The sequence below is a fragment of the Adiantum capillus-veneris genome, chromosome 12 (genome assembly GCF_014529385.1).
Source record: "Adiantum capillus-veneris isolate H3 chromosome 12, ASM1452938v2, whole genome shotgun sequence".
Lineage (NCBI taxonomy): Eukaryota > Viridiplantae > Streptophyta > Polypodiopsida > Polypodiales > Pteridaceae > Adiantum > Adiantum capillus-veneris.
Genome location: NC_140942.1, coordinates 54,542,751 through 54,557,000, shown reverse-complemented (window position 1 = coordinate 54,557,000; position 14,250 = coordinate 54,542,751). Strand labels below are relative to the sequence as shown.

Genomic DNA, 14,250 nt, shown 5'->3' with positions numbered 1-14,250 from the left:
ACATATGCCCATTCTTGCTCCTGTCTCCTATCCTATTATAAAACTTTATCTTTGGCTTCATAAATTACTAAATAAGACCATTTTATACAATCTTAGGCGCTTCATTTGATGACCTCACAAGCTTGAACATGAAGTAGATACACCACGCGCGGGACTACTCTGTAAAGTAGCCCCCTAGCTTGAGAAACCATGGCCACCGTTGTAAATGTGTCATTGTGATATATGCTTCTTTGGCTATTTTTGGATTTGTTTTATCGATATATTGCCATTTTTAGCCCAAGCAAGCTAGGAAAGATCCCCAAATTTGTGAGAAACTTCCCTTGGCCTCAAATTACATGTTGAAACCCACGTGTCAAGCACATTGGATACATTCTTTATAAATATACATGAAACTTGCTATTTTAAGAGGAGATCGACTGCATTAGACTTTGCAAGCAAAATGAGCGTGCCACTTCAAAACACTTGACAATTGTACATTCCTAAATCAAGTTAAGCAGTTATTCATTTGAGAAAATGTGCAAGAGTGTTACATTTAGGGCCTCGTCTCCCTAATAAGGTATGTACAAAATTGGAACCATGGCAACCTCTCACATATGACATTATGTACATTGTAACATTTGGTCCCAGGTAGATATTTTATTTTCACGTTATACACATGTCAACAACATCAAGGTTTGTGATGGCTGTGATATTGTATTTTCACAGATTTATTTATGTTTCTATTCAAAATCTATTGTATCTATTTTAACTCTTATGGTGTGTGCCACAATAAGCTTGTAGAATCATAGTGCAATACTACAAGGTTCGTAATTATCACCCAAACCTCCACAACTATGTGTTTACTTGGACAGCGCACAGTGCACGGTTTCTTGCAAAATAAGCAACAATTTACACTTGCATATCAACATAATACCGCATCAACCACGCGAGATGACGAGAGATGCTCCATCAGGAGATGACGAGAGATGGCACAGTAGCACAGCACCATGCGAGGGGAGAAAAACATCACGTGCATTTTTGGTATTTCGTAGCATGGCGTCAAGTAGCACAGCACCACGTAGTTGCCGGGGAGGCGGGGGAGCGAGAGAGAGAGAAAGATTTAACGTCGTAGGAGCAATCCAAAGAGAGAGAGAGAGATGAGAGAGAGAGCCTTCTTTATAAGAAGAGACGTGGCCACTCATCACGTTCTGCATTTGCAACCTTTGGCATCTGGTGTGCACTTTGCAGCTTGGCATGCAAAACTCAAAAGCACTAATACTTTTCTCGGTAATTGAGAGAGAGAGAGAGAGAGAGAGAGAGAGAGAGAGAGAGAAGCATTGATATTTGAAGGGCTAGATCTTTGAATCATGTTTAAAATATCTATGTCTATGCTTTTCCAGCTACTTCTATAGAAGGACCCTTGACACAAAACAAAATAGAGACGACTTCTTCTCTTATGAGGTTTTGGAGAAGGCACTAGTGCCCTTCTACCCCAGTGGAAGGAAGGCTCTTGAGGTCCTCAAATGATGGACGTATCCACCTTAATTGTATTGCCGAGGGTGTGCTTCTTGTCGAGGCAGAGATCGATGCTATTATCTGTTGGAGCTATATATGGCTCACTTTACTCAACTTAGTCTCACCTATATATTTGTATCTTGTCCTCAATATGAATCAGTCTTTGGGAGCGTATATGGTGTGTCTCTTGTCTCGTCTCTCTCTCTTTCTCTCTACATCTCAACATGGTATCAGAGCAGTAACGATCACGCGCCGATTCAATTCATGGTGACAAAACAGTATGTGTATGCGATTTGCATGTAAGATTCAAAAATTGCTACAAATTTTATTTTTGAGCATTGATTCTTGTTAACTGTGGTTGTTTTGTGTTAAGAAGAATATGATTAGTGTTTTGTGTGGCGTTTATTGCTAATCAATCTAATTGTTGATTATGTTTTCTTGTTGATGACACCCTGAACTTCATCTGAATTTTTCTTGTTGTTCTGCTCAAAATTTGGAGAAACGAGAAAAGCACGATGGGGCGTAGCGCAATGGCACTTTTCATCCAAAACTTGTTCGTCTCCTTGATCTCTTCGATTTGAGTTCTAGGTTTGCGTCAATCGGAGTTCGCAGCTGAAAGTTATGCTGTTTTTACTGCAATTGAGCTTGACGCAGCTTTCTTTGTCCTACTTCTTCGTGAAGCGTCCGCGATCGTTTTTCTTATTTTGGCGCTAACTTTTTCGAGAAGATTTAGCTTTTTGCTATTCGTATTGTGGCGGTCAATCTTGTGTCTCACGCCACTCTATTTTGAGGACTTTTTTATTATTAACGTCTCCTTTACCGTGCCTTTTTTGGGTGATGTCTCTCACATCTTTGGACGTTCCTTGAGCATCGTTCTTACGTTTATCGTTGATAGAACTCGGTCCTCATATCTCTCTCATTCTCAATTGCGGCCTTCACCATATATGGTGTGCAAAGTATGCGATCTTATCTTATACGTCTTCTCGCAACAAGATATGGCTATGAATATTCTCGTCAACAGCTTTCCTTCTGGCTAGCGTTCTATTCCTCCTTTCCAAGGTAAAGGTTTTCCAGGCTGGAAAGCAAAGATATTGTTAATTCTTGAAGGCGATGAACTCTACGATGTTGTTCTTGGCATTCGTGTTTGTCCGTCTCAGCCTGTTGATACGGATAATGATAACGTGCTTATCACTGAAGGACCTATATTTGAAGATTAGAATGTTGCCTATATGGATTGGCAACGACGTGATAAAGCAGCTCGTCGGTATATTCTTTTTGCTCTTACTGATTCCCTTTTGCTTGATATGTATGAACTGCCTACTTCCCACGACGTATGGAAGTACCTTATTGCAAACTTTCAGAAGAAATCTGTCACAAAAATACTTTATTTGAGAGGGTTGCTTAACAAGTTACAATATGAAGTTGGTACTGCCATGACGGGACATATTGAATCTTTCAAATCTATTATTAATCAACTTGTTGCTGCCGGTGATCCTGTTCCACAAAAGCAACTAATTACACTTCTCCTTGATACGGTGAAGGACTCTTCTTATGATAACATTGTTACTATTCTCTCTAATAAAGATGGTCTTGATTTCGGCCAAGCCTGCATGTCTTTAATTGATACTCTGAACGTCAAGAACGTCGTAATGCTGGTCATGATACAGCTATGATTTCACAAGAGGAGACTGAGTCACAATACATGGAACGGGATTTTTATACTCGAAGGCATCCATTTCAACGAGGAAACCGCAGAGGTGGGGGTCGCGGTAATATTTTCTCTCGTCTCAAATTTCCTAATAAGCAATGTTCTTACTGCAACAAAAATGGCCATATTGAAGATGATTGTTGGGTACGTCAATATGATGAATAACACAATATTACCACAAAACAACCACGTTTATCTAGAGACTCTTCTTCTTCTTCTTGTGAATATTGTGGACGATCTGATCATCCCACTCATTTGTGTTATAAGCGTCGATTCGACACAGATCGAAATAGAGCATATGCTACTAAACATCGAAACAACATTGTACCAGAAACAAGCTGCGTCCTATGTTCAGTTGCTCCAGACATAATACTTTATGTACGCGATGGATCACTTTTTATTGTCGGTTCTGGTGCTACAGGAAATATGACATATCAGTTTAAGTGGCTCCATAACTATCATCCACTGCCAGTTCAACGTGTTGTTTATCTTGCTGATGATACTACTTGTCAAGTAAAGGGTATTGGAGACTTATATCTTGGTACCTTATCTTCTTCCACTCGAATTTCGCGAGGAGTATTACATGTACCAGAACTTCAACGTAATCTTCTTTCAGTTGCTAGACTTGTTGATCTTCGTCTGTTTGTTGGATTTGATCATACCAAATGCCGAATTGAGAAAGATGGACAGACTATATCCACTGCTCCTCGAAATGGTAATTTGTTTGAACTCTCTCTCAACGATACTATAGCAAATGTTTTCACTGCTCCAGGTGATCATGATTGCAAAGTATGGCATCACCGTTTTGTTCATGCTGATTTCTCAAAACTCCTTGATCTTCAACGTCGTGATCTTGTTCATGGCATGGATCTTCAAGCCCATCCCCATATGGGAATTTGTGAATTTTGTGCTCTTTGGAAACGCAATCGCAAACCCTTTCCTCTTTCAAATACAACTCATTCTCATGACATATTGGATCTTGTTCATACTGATATATTTGGACCTCTACCTTCTTCGAGATCACAATATCGCTACTTCATTACTTTCATTGATGATTTCTCAAGGTATACGACTGTATTTCTACTGAGACAAAAATTTGAAGCCTTATCTGTTTTCAAACAATTCCACAAGGCTGCGGAACTTCAAACTGGTTGTCGCCTTAAGAAGCTTCGTAGTGACAATGGAGGTGAATATGTTTCTCGAGAGTTTGTGAGTTACTGTGCTGACAGTGGAATTCATCATGAACACACTCTTCCATATTCGCCTCAACAGAACGGTGTTGCTGAACGAAAGAATCACACTATTCTAAATGCTGTAAGATGTATGTTGATTCATTCCGGCTTATCTCATGTTTTTTGGGTTGAAGCTACTTTGACAGCAGTATTTATTCAAAATCATCTTCCTACTACTGCACCCTCTGGTAAGATATCCATCACAGCATGGACAGGTGACATTCCTTCTGTATCTCATTTTCGAACCTTTGGATGTATTGCTTATATTCATGTTCCCAAAGAAACACGAACAAAGCTTGATGATCCTGGTCTTAAAGTTATTTTTATTGGATATTATGACACTTTCAAAGGCTACAAATTCTATGACCCTTCCTCCAAGAAAGTAATTGTGAATCGTGATGCTACTTTTAACGAACAGCTTATGGGAGGCTCGTGGTCCATGGATGATTCTGATGATACTAAATCATCGCTTCACGCTTTTCCATTTCTTTCAGAAGATGAAACTCTTCCTATAGAGCAACTTTCCAGTTCACAACCATCCGTTCCGAATGTTGCCAATGATGATAGTGATATTTTTGTCGATCTGCCTATTGATTTTGAACATGGCTCATGTCATGTTTATGATGACGATATTGCTGATAATGCTTTTTCTACTTCCGATGATCCCATTGCTTATGATGAAGCTATCTCTTCACCACAAAAGGATCAATGGCAAGAGGCTATGGAAGCAGAGTACGATTCTCTTATCTCTAAAGGTACATGGATACTAACTGAATTACCTCCTGGTCGTACAGCTATTAAATGTAAGTGGGTGTATAAGACAAAAGTAAAAGCAGATGGATCTTTTGACAAGTTCAAGGCGCGTTTAGTTGCAAAAGGTTACTCCCAAGTAGCTGGTGTTGATTATCAAGAGACTTTTTCACCAGTTGTTCGCATTACAAGTGTTCGAGTTTTATTGGCATTTGCTGTTCAATTTGATTTAGCAGCTCATCAAATGGATGTGCGAACTGCTTTTCTTCATGGTGACTTGGAAGAGGAAATTTATATGGAACAACCAGAAGGGTTTGTTATTCCAAGTAAAGAAGACCTTGTTGCTCAACTCCGTAAGGCACTATATGGTCTCAAACAAGCTTCGCGAGCCAGGTATACAAAATTTGATCTTTTTTGATTCTTGGTCTTTATGTGGATGATGCCATCCTTGTTTCCAATGATTTGGGATTTCTTAAGCAAGTGAAAAAGTTATTGTCTTCTGCATTTGATATGGTGGATCTTGGAGAGATTCACTCGTGCCTTGGTATTCAAATCCAACGGAACCGTAGAAAAGGTATTTTATTCCTTCGACAATCAAAGTTTATTGCAGATACTATTCAAAAAATTGGTATGGAATTTGCACATTCAGCCAACACACCTTGTCTTGCGAGCTCTACGAAGAACACTTCTGACAATGGCGGTCAACTTGTCACAAATCAACCTTATGCTAACTTGATTGGATGTCTTCAGTTTGTCGGCATGAACAGTCGTCCTGATATTCTGTTTGTTGCTAATTATCTTGGACAACATCTTCTATGTCCTTCTCTTAAGCATTGGTCTGCTGCAAAGCGTGTGTTGAAATACTTGAAAGGCACTACAAATTTTGGTTTAGTCTATCAACGACAACTCACATCGGATTCTATGCAATCTCTTTCTCTTTTGGGTTACACAGATGCAGACTGGGCAAGCTCACATTTATCTATGCGATCTACTAGTGGAAATTGCTTCTTTATAAATGGTTGTCTTGTTTCTTCGACCAGCAAGAAACAACGTTGTGTTGCAGTTTCTACGACTGAGTCAGAATATGTTGCGGCATCACTTGCAGCTCGTGAGTTGATTTGGCTTCGAAAAATGCTTGTTGATATTGGTCACTCTCCTCTTTCTAGCACACCCTTGCGGTGTGACAACCAAAGTGCTATTAGTCTTGCAAAAGACTATGTTCAACATAATAAGTCAAAGCACATTGCTGTCCATTATCATTATGTCAGGTATGAAGTACGCAAAGGAACCATTATGGTTGAACACTGCCCAAGTGACCAGATGATTGCAGACATTTCGACCAAAGGCCTCAACGAGTCACGTTTCATCCTCTTCCGCACGGAGCTTGGAGTTGCTTCGACCTCACTCTTTCTAAATTAGCTTCTTTGCTATTGTAATAGCTTTGTACATATGACATAGTAATCTTTTACGTACCATGTACTATGCATACTCCACATTTGTACATTGTGATCTCTAAGTCACTTGAATATTTGTACATAGATTCACAAGTCACTTTCACATCATCATGGCTGGTTCATATTTTCACATTGTATAGGGGCTTGGGTTTTTCCCTTGAACTCCCCAAGGGTTTTTTCATCCAAATATGGAGACCTTTGTTTGAGTGGGGGTGTTGGAGCTATATATGGCTCACTCTACTCAACTTGGTCTCACCTATATATTTGTATCTTGTCCTCAATATGAATCACTCTTTGGGAGCGTATATGGTGTGTCTCTTGTCTCGTCTCTCTCTCTTTCTCTCTACATCTCAACATTATCAATGACTTTGGTGATTTTGCACCACTCTTGCCCTTAAACAACATGTGCCTCATGTGACATACACACGGAAGAGTGACCACATCCTATGTAATTATTATGCACCATACAGGTTTATTTTGTAGCAGTAGTCGGAACAAATAATCTATAGAGGTAACATTGTTTCCATGATGAGGGGCCTCGCTTGGTGTGGGGATGGAGCACCATGTTTCTGATGGGATCTCTTGTACCCACTTCGTGAACACATGGGCAGACATAGCAAAGGGGGGAAGGCATTCGACGTCATCCTTTTATCAACCATACCCTTTTGCAGATGCGTGACCCATCTACACCAACATTTTCGAACATCGAGTATCAACCTCCCCCTTCACTACTCTAGCAAATATGATCGCGGCACTGCAATACAACCAAATATAGTGGAAAAATGCAAGAACAAGCTCTCTTCACATCATATATAATGATAGTGGGCCTACAAATACGAACGCCAATGTGGCGTGCAACTTTTTCTTCCTCACTCGAGCATAGGTAAAAATTATGGTTGGTTGCTCAATTGCATAAGGTAGTGTTCATATGTCCCGTTTTATAGTGTATTTTTTCCAAAAATCTGGCATTTTGGTTAAAGATGCCTCTAGACCTGATGTATTTTGGCATAAATATTGGTTGCCTCATTGCATTAATCTTAAAAATTGAGATTATGAAAATGCTTTGTTTTGAGCACTGCCAATCACACCCATGCAGAACTTCAACTCTGATGGCTAGCTCTTAGAATAAGTCTCAAGCATTTTCTTTTGTAGCATGTTAGTCCAATAACAAGTGACGATTTTCGTTATGGTTGTTCATAATTTATTGTAATATTATGTTCATATTTTGTGTAATTTGAACATATTCACTGTGTGGTGCTACATTTTAGGTGTTTTCTAGGGAAAATTGTTGATATTGAGCATTTTAATGTTGGCAAGTTGTGGAGCTGCAAGCGAAGGCAATGGATGGAACAAGAGGGGTGACATACAGCACATACGAGGCAGTGGCAACACATGTGTGGAGGTGTGTGTCAAGGGCACAAGGGTTGAGTGAGAAACAAGAGACAAAATTGTACATAGCAATAAAAGGGAGAAGCCGATTGCAACCAGCCTTGCCAAGAGGCTACTTTGGCAATGCCATCTCCACCGCCACCCATGGCACAAGTCGGTGAGCTAGGCAAAGGCGCACTAAGTGTGGGTGCCCAAAGGATTAGGGAGGCCATCGCACGTATGGACGATGAATATTTACTACCAGCACTTGATTATTTGGAGCTATAACCTATCCTACATTTTCTTGTTCGAGGTGCTCACACCTTTCGCACTCCTAATGTCCGTATCACCTCTTGGACCCACCTTTCCATCCATGATTCCGACTTTTGGTTGGGGCTGCCCCATCTTCATGGGCCCTGCCGGCATCCCATTTGAACGCCTCGTTTTCATGCTTTCTAGCCCCTTTGGTGGTGGTGGCCTCTCCATTTCCCTTGCCCTTGCCTCCCACCATATGCCCACCTTTGAGCAACTCTTATACCAGTTTTGATTCTCTCCATTGCCCCTAGTACGAAATGGGCATGCTAACTTTTGTTTAAGTATTTTTAGCTTGCTAGGTCCTTCTCTTAATTCTCTAAGATTGATTCAATGGGCATGTGAGTTTCTCTTGTTTTAGAACACCCATGTGATTCTTCACCTTATCTGGCTAGCCAAAGCTTTACAAGATTGGCCTTACTATGCTTTGTTTTATTGAAAGGCATTTTCATTATTCAAAGGTCCACTTTTGACACCTAGTTTCCAAATGTAAGAAAAGCAAAAATCCACATGTTGCATGGAGAGGAAGAGACATTTTGCCTTCAACAATGGGCAAGAATTTATTACATTCTAGGATTACAAAGGTATGGGCAGCATTTTACTGTCAAGAAAGATATTCCAAGAAGGGGATTATCCATGTTGACATTAGTATGGTGTTCTCAAAACTTACATTCTTGCCATTCATTCTAATTTCTTTCACTACTCATTTCTCTTATAATCTTGATCGTTGAGGCCATGATATGGGTCAACAAGAATTACTGCTGATGTTATGCATTTCAATGTAGTTTTAAAGCTCACCTTGGACTTCAACTTAGAGGATGCATACATTCATTGGTATGATATTATACATATGATTGGATGTGTGTGTGTGTATTGTGAGGGGTGGGGGGTAGATAGATAGATAGATTTCATTATCGTTCTCGAAGGTCAAATATGACCTATGGGACAATCAGTAAAACATGTACAATAGAGGCTCCTCTATCTAAGAAGGTACAATGTCTGCAATAACACATGTAGATGTGGGGGGGGAGGGGGGGGAGAGGGGTCGAGTGCGGGAGGGGCTAGGGGGTTGACACAACACAATTGTAACAAATGTTGCCTAGGGGGATAGGGGTGGCTAAGGGGGAGGAGGTGGATGTTGGGTGGGTTTTCGTGTGCGAAACTCCTCGATGATGGCTGTACCACCACGATAGACGGCGTACTTACCTGCGGTCCGTGCATTTTGTACCTTGTGCAGTTCTTGCTTCTTTATCTTGAGTTGGACGAGGGCTAGAGCCTCGCTAATCCATATGGTTGTGAACTTGAGAAGATGCATTTGTTTCAAGAGTGCGATGCGGTTCTCTTTGGTCTTGACAACAAGGCTCCTTGGTTGGTACGGGGATCCTGATTCACAAATTCGATGGTGGGATTGTCAAACTTGACTCGTTGGATAGCATTGTTGAGCTTGGTTTAGGTAGTAGGAAAATTGTCATTCTCATCCCACCAAGAGGAGGGTAACTCACCGATGCGCATAGTCAATTCAAGGCCTTCCCTACGATGACGTTCTTGTAGGAACTCTTCCACTTTGAAGGGGATGGTAGCATCATTTGCTTGAATTTGGGTGGCTAATGAAGCCACATTTTGGAGGGGGGGGAGAGAGAGAGAGAGAGAGAGAGAGAGGACCCTAAGGGTGACGTGGTTAGTTTTGTGTGCATCCAAGGTGATGCATGTCACCTCACACATGGTCTCATACTTCAATCTAGAAAAAGGTGAAAAAGGTCTATAACTTTATGACCGGTACCCAACAAGGCTAGATCTGGAACCTCTATGCACTTTTATTTGCAATAGGAACCCTTAAAATGCCCTTGTCAAACGAGGGTTGGCCAAGGATGTCCTCACGGATTCACAAAGACTATATTTCCATACTTGCACTCACTTTCCTACAATGAACTTAATGCATGTCGTTCTGGTGGATGATGGCTAAATGTTATAGTTTTATTAGTGGTTGATCACATCTTCAGTTTGTTATAGTTACCATGTTTGATTTTTTTCATCCACCTAGGGTCTAGGGATGTGTATTAAGCATTTTGTTTTGTAGGGTGTTAGTCCAATCACAAGTGACGATTGCCGCTACGGTTGCTCATAATTTATTGTAATATTATGTCTATATTTTGTGTAATTTGAACATTTTTACTGTGTAGTGCTACATTTAACGTGTTTTCTAGGAAAACTTGTTGATATTGAGCATTTTAGCTTTGGCAGGTTATGGAGCTGCAAGCAAAGGAAATGGATGGAACAAGAGCGGTGACGTACAACACATACGAGGCAGTGGCAGCACATGTGTGGAGGTTTGTGTCAAGGGGATGAGGGCTGATTGAGAAACAAGAGACAAAGTTGTACATAGCAATAGAAGGGAGAAGCCGATTGCAATTAGCCTTGCCAAGAGGCTACTTTGGCAATGACATCTTCACTTCCACACCCATGGAACAAGTCAGTGAGCTAGACAAAGGCCCACTATGTGTGGGTGCCCAAAGGATTAGGGAAGCCATTGCACATATGGACAATGAATATTTACGATCAACACTTGATTATTTGGAGCTACAACCTGGCCTAGAGTTTCTTGTTCAAGGTGCCCACACCTTTCGTACTCCTAATGTCTGTATAACCTCTTGGACCCACCTTTCCATCCACGATTGCGACTTTGGTTGGGGCTGCCCCATCTTCATGGTCCCTGCTGACATCCCATTTCAAGGCCTCGCTTTCATGCTTCCTAGCCCCTTTGGTGTTGGTGGCCTCTCCATTTCCCTTGTCCTTGCCTTCCACCACATCTCCACCTTTGAGCGACTCTTCTATCAATTTTGGTACTAAATGGGCAATTTTTGTATAAGTATTTTTAGCTTGCAAGGTCCTTCTCTTAATTCTCTAAAATTTATTCAATGGGCATGTGAGTTTCTCTTGTTTTTAGAACACCCATGTGATTGTTCACCTTGTTTGACTAGCCAAAGCTTTACAAGATTGTCCTTACTATGCTTTTTTTACTGAAATTTATTTTCATTATTCAAAGGTCCATTTTTGACAACTTGCCATTCCAAATGCAAGAAAAGCATATCCACATGTTGCATGGAGAGGAAGAGATCTTTGGATGATTATTATTAGCACGTTGATTTGTGATATATTGCCTTCAATAATGGGCAAGATTTTATTGCTGCAAAATTACGAAAGTATGGGCTGCATTTTATTGTCAAGAAAGATATTCCGAGAAGGAGATTATACATGTTGACATTAGTCTGGTGTTGTTAAAACTTGCATTCATTCAAATTTCTTTCACTGCTTATTTCAACAAGAATTACTGTCGATGTTATGCATTTCAATGTAGTTTTAAAGCTCTTGCACCCAACACTCCTTATTCCTCTTGTATTCCTTAGCACTCCTTGAGCGTATGTCCATTTTAGGCTAGATCTGGGAAGCTCTATGCAATTTTCTTTGCAATAGAAATGGAAGGCTTCTCTCTAGAGGCATTATCCTTAAAATGCCCTTGTCAAATGAGGGTTGCCCAAGGAATTTGAATTCTCTTCATGGATTCACAAAGATGCACTCACGTTCTTGAAATGAACTTAATGCATGTCGTTCTAGTGGATGATGGCTAAATGTTATAGTTTTATTGGTGGTTGATCAATCTTCAGTTTTTCATTGTTACCGTGTTTGATTTTTTCATCCACCATGGGTGGCGGGATGTGTGATGCTGCATGCCAAACATAGCAACAACTATCGCAAATATTGCAAGGCCTTATTTCTGCAAAAACTTAATACTGCTTATATTCTAAAATTACAAAAGTATGGTCAGCATTGTATTATCAAGAAAGATATTCGAAGAAGCAGATTCTCAATGTTGACATTAGTCTGGTGTTGTTAAAACTTGCATTCTTGTCGTTCATTGAGATTTCTTTCATTGCTCATTTCTCTTATATTCTTGATCATTGAGACCTTGATCTGGGTCAACAAGAATTAGCATAGATGTTATGCCTTTCAATGTAGTTGTAAAGCTCAGCTTGGACTTTAACTTAAAGCATGAATAAATTCGATGGTATGATATTATACCTATGATTGGATGTGTGTGTGTGTGTGTGTTTGTGGGTGGAGAGAGAGAGAGAGAGAGAGAGAGAGAGAGAGAGAGAGAGAGAGAGAAAGAGAGAGAGACTCAATGGAGATAAGTAAGATCACCCCTTCCCTCAATTGAGCATGGGCTTTGTCTTTTGCACCAACTCTTAGGGTGTGTGTACCGACACTTTTCCAGCCACAGCATGTGTGGAATAACCCATGTGATAGGCCATTTGAAATCAAGTGTAGATTCCTACCTTAGGATGATGATGTATATGGGGATGTCCCACCCTTTGATGTCATCCTCTGTGAGTGCCTATATGCTATATTCATGTGAAAATATATTTTATAGGACAAATGCCTCTACAAGAGAATAATATCAAGGATGAACTACTAAAAAAAAAATCAAATGATGCAATAGATGAAGAAGAAGACAAGTTGCAAGGAAAGGTGTAGTAGCAAATTGAAGAATTGACAAAGGAACACATATTGCTTGTATATGAGATGTGAGTGATCCTTGGCCTCATGATTGATACTTTTTTGGGATAGCCCAAAAGCTTGGTCGAAGGTGATTCATTGTTTGAGGGGAGAAACCTTAAAAGGACAAGGGTAGTGTGTCCCTGGTGGGAAAGGGTTCGAGGCAAGCTGACTCCTGTACTATGTTCTAGGCTCCCTATAGATAGGCCAGGGAGCCTGTTTTATAGGAGGGGGTTGGGTGTAGGAAGGAACATAATTAGCTCCCATTTCGTTTCAATGGTATCAAAGCTCATACCATTATTCTTACGGGTGTGAGAAGGTCCCTTCAGGCTAATTCCAAGGTGATGCATGTCGCCTCACACATGGTCTCATACTTCAATTTAGAAGGTGCATAAAATTATGCTAATGTGAATAAACAAATTTAGGGTAATGATTGGTTGACATGTATGCAAGGCATTCCTCTTGTACTATATAACCCAACTGGCCTAGATTTGGGAAGCTCTATGCACTTTTCTTTGCAATTGAAAGGGAAGGCTTCTCCCTAGAGGCGTTATCCTTAGAATGCCCTTATCAAACAAGGTTTGGCCAAGGAAGTTGAATTGTCTTCATGGATTCACAAAGACTATATCTCCATACTTGCACTCACTTTCCTAAAATGAACTTAATGCATGTCGTTCTGGTGGATCATGGCCAAATATTTTAGTTTCTTTTGTGGTTGATCACATCTTCATTTTGTCATCATTACCATGTTTGATTTTTTCATCCACCATGGGTGACCCGATGTGAGTTGCTACATACCAAAGATGGAAACAAATATATTGGACATTAGTCATGTTGAGGGGGGAAGGTATTAGCATGGGTCATCCTCGCTCTACTTTTTATTACCTAGTTCTAGCAAATGAATGAAAAGGCTTCTCTCAAAAGGCAATGGACATCCTTTGAATCCATTTACCTAGAAAGGGATGGCCAAGGAATTTAGCCTATCTTCATGATGCAAAAGGATGATGACAATATGTCAGTTTGATGGATGAGAACTACATGTGTTAGTTTCAAACATATTAGTAGTTTGGCCATAGCTTCATTCTATCTTGATTACCATGTTGCATTTTTTCATCTACCATGGGTGAGGGGTAAGACTCAAAAGTAAGCTTGGACCTCTAGAAATGGAGTTCTATTTTCTGTTGTGCTACATCTTGCAACTTGCAACAACTATGGCAATCACACAGACTCAATGGTGATGAGTCAGATCATCCCTTCCCTTGATTCAGCATGTGCACCATCTCTTATGGCATATGCACCATCTCTTTTCCATTCATAGCATGTGTGGCATAACCCATGCGATAGGCCATTTGATATCAAATGTAGACTCCTACCTTAG

General features: G+C 40.3%; 3 pseudogenes; all 3 read left to right on the top strand.

The window, feature by feature from the left end:
- The first annotated feature begins 955 nt into the window (after window positions 1-955).
- On the top strand, window positions 956-7,375 carry LOC147445768 (shikimate O-hydroxycinnamoyltransferase-like; annotated as a pseudogene).
- Window positions 7,376-7,728: 353 nt separating this feature from the next.
- LOC147445767 (hydroxycinnamoyltransferase pseudogene) lies at window positions 7,729-8,553 on the top strand (annotated as a pseudogene).
- A 2,054-nt stretch (window positions 8,554-10,607) lies between these two features.
- On the top strand, window positions 10,608-11,165 carry LOC147445766 (shikimate O-hydroxycinnamoyltransferase pseudogene; annotated as a pseudogene).
- Window positions 11,166-14,250: the final 3,085 nt, after the last annotated feature.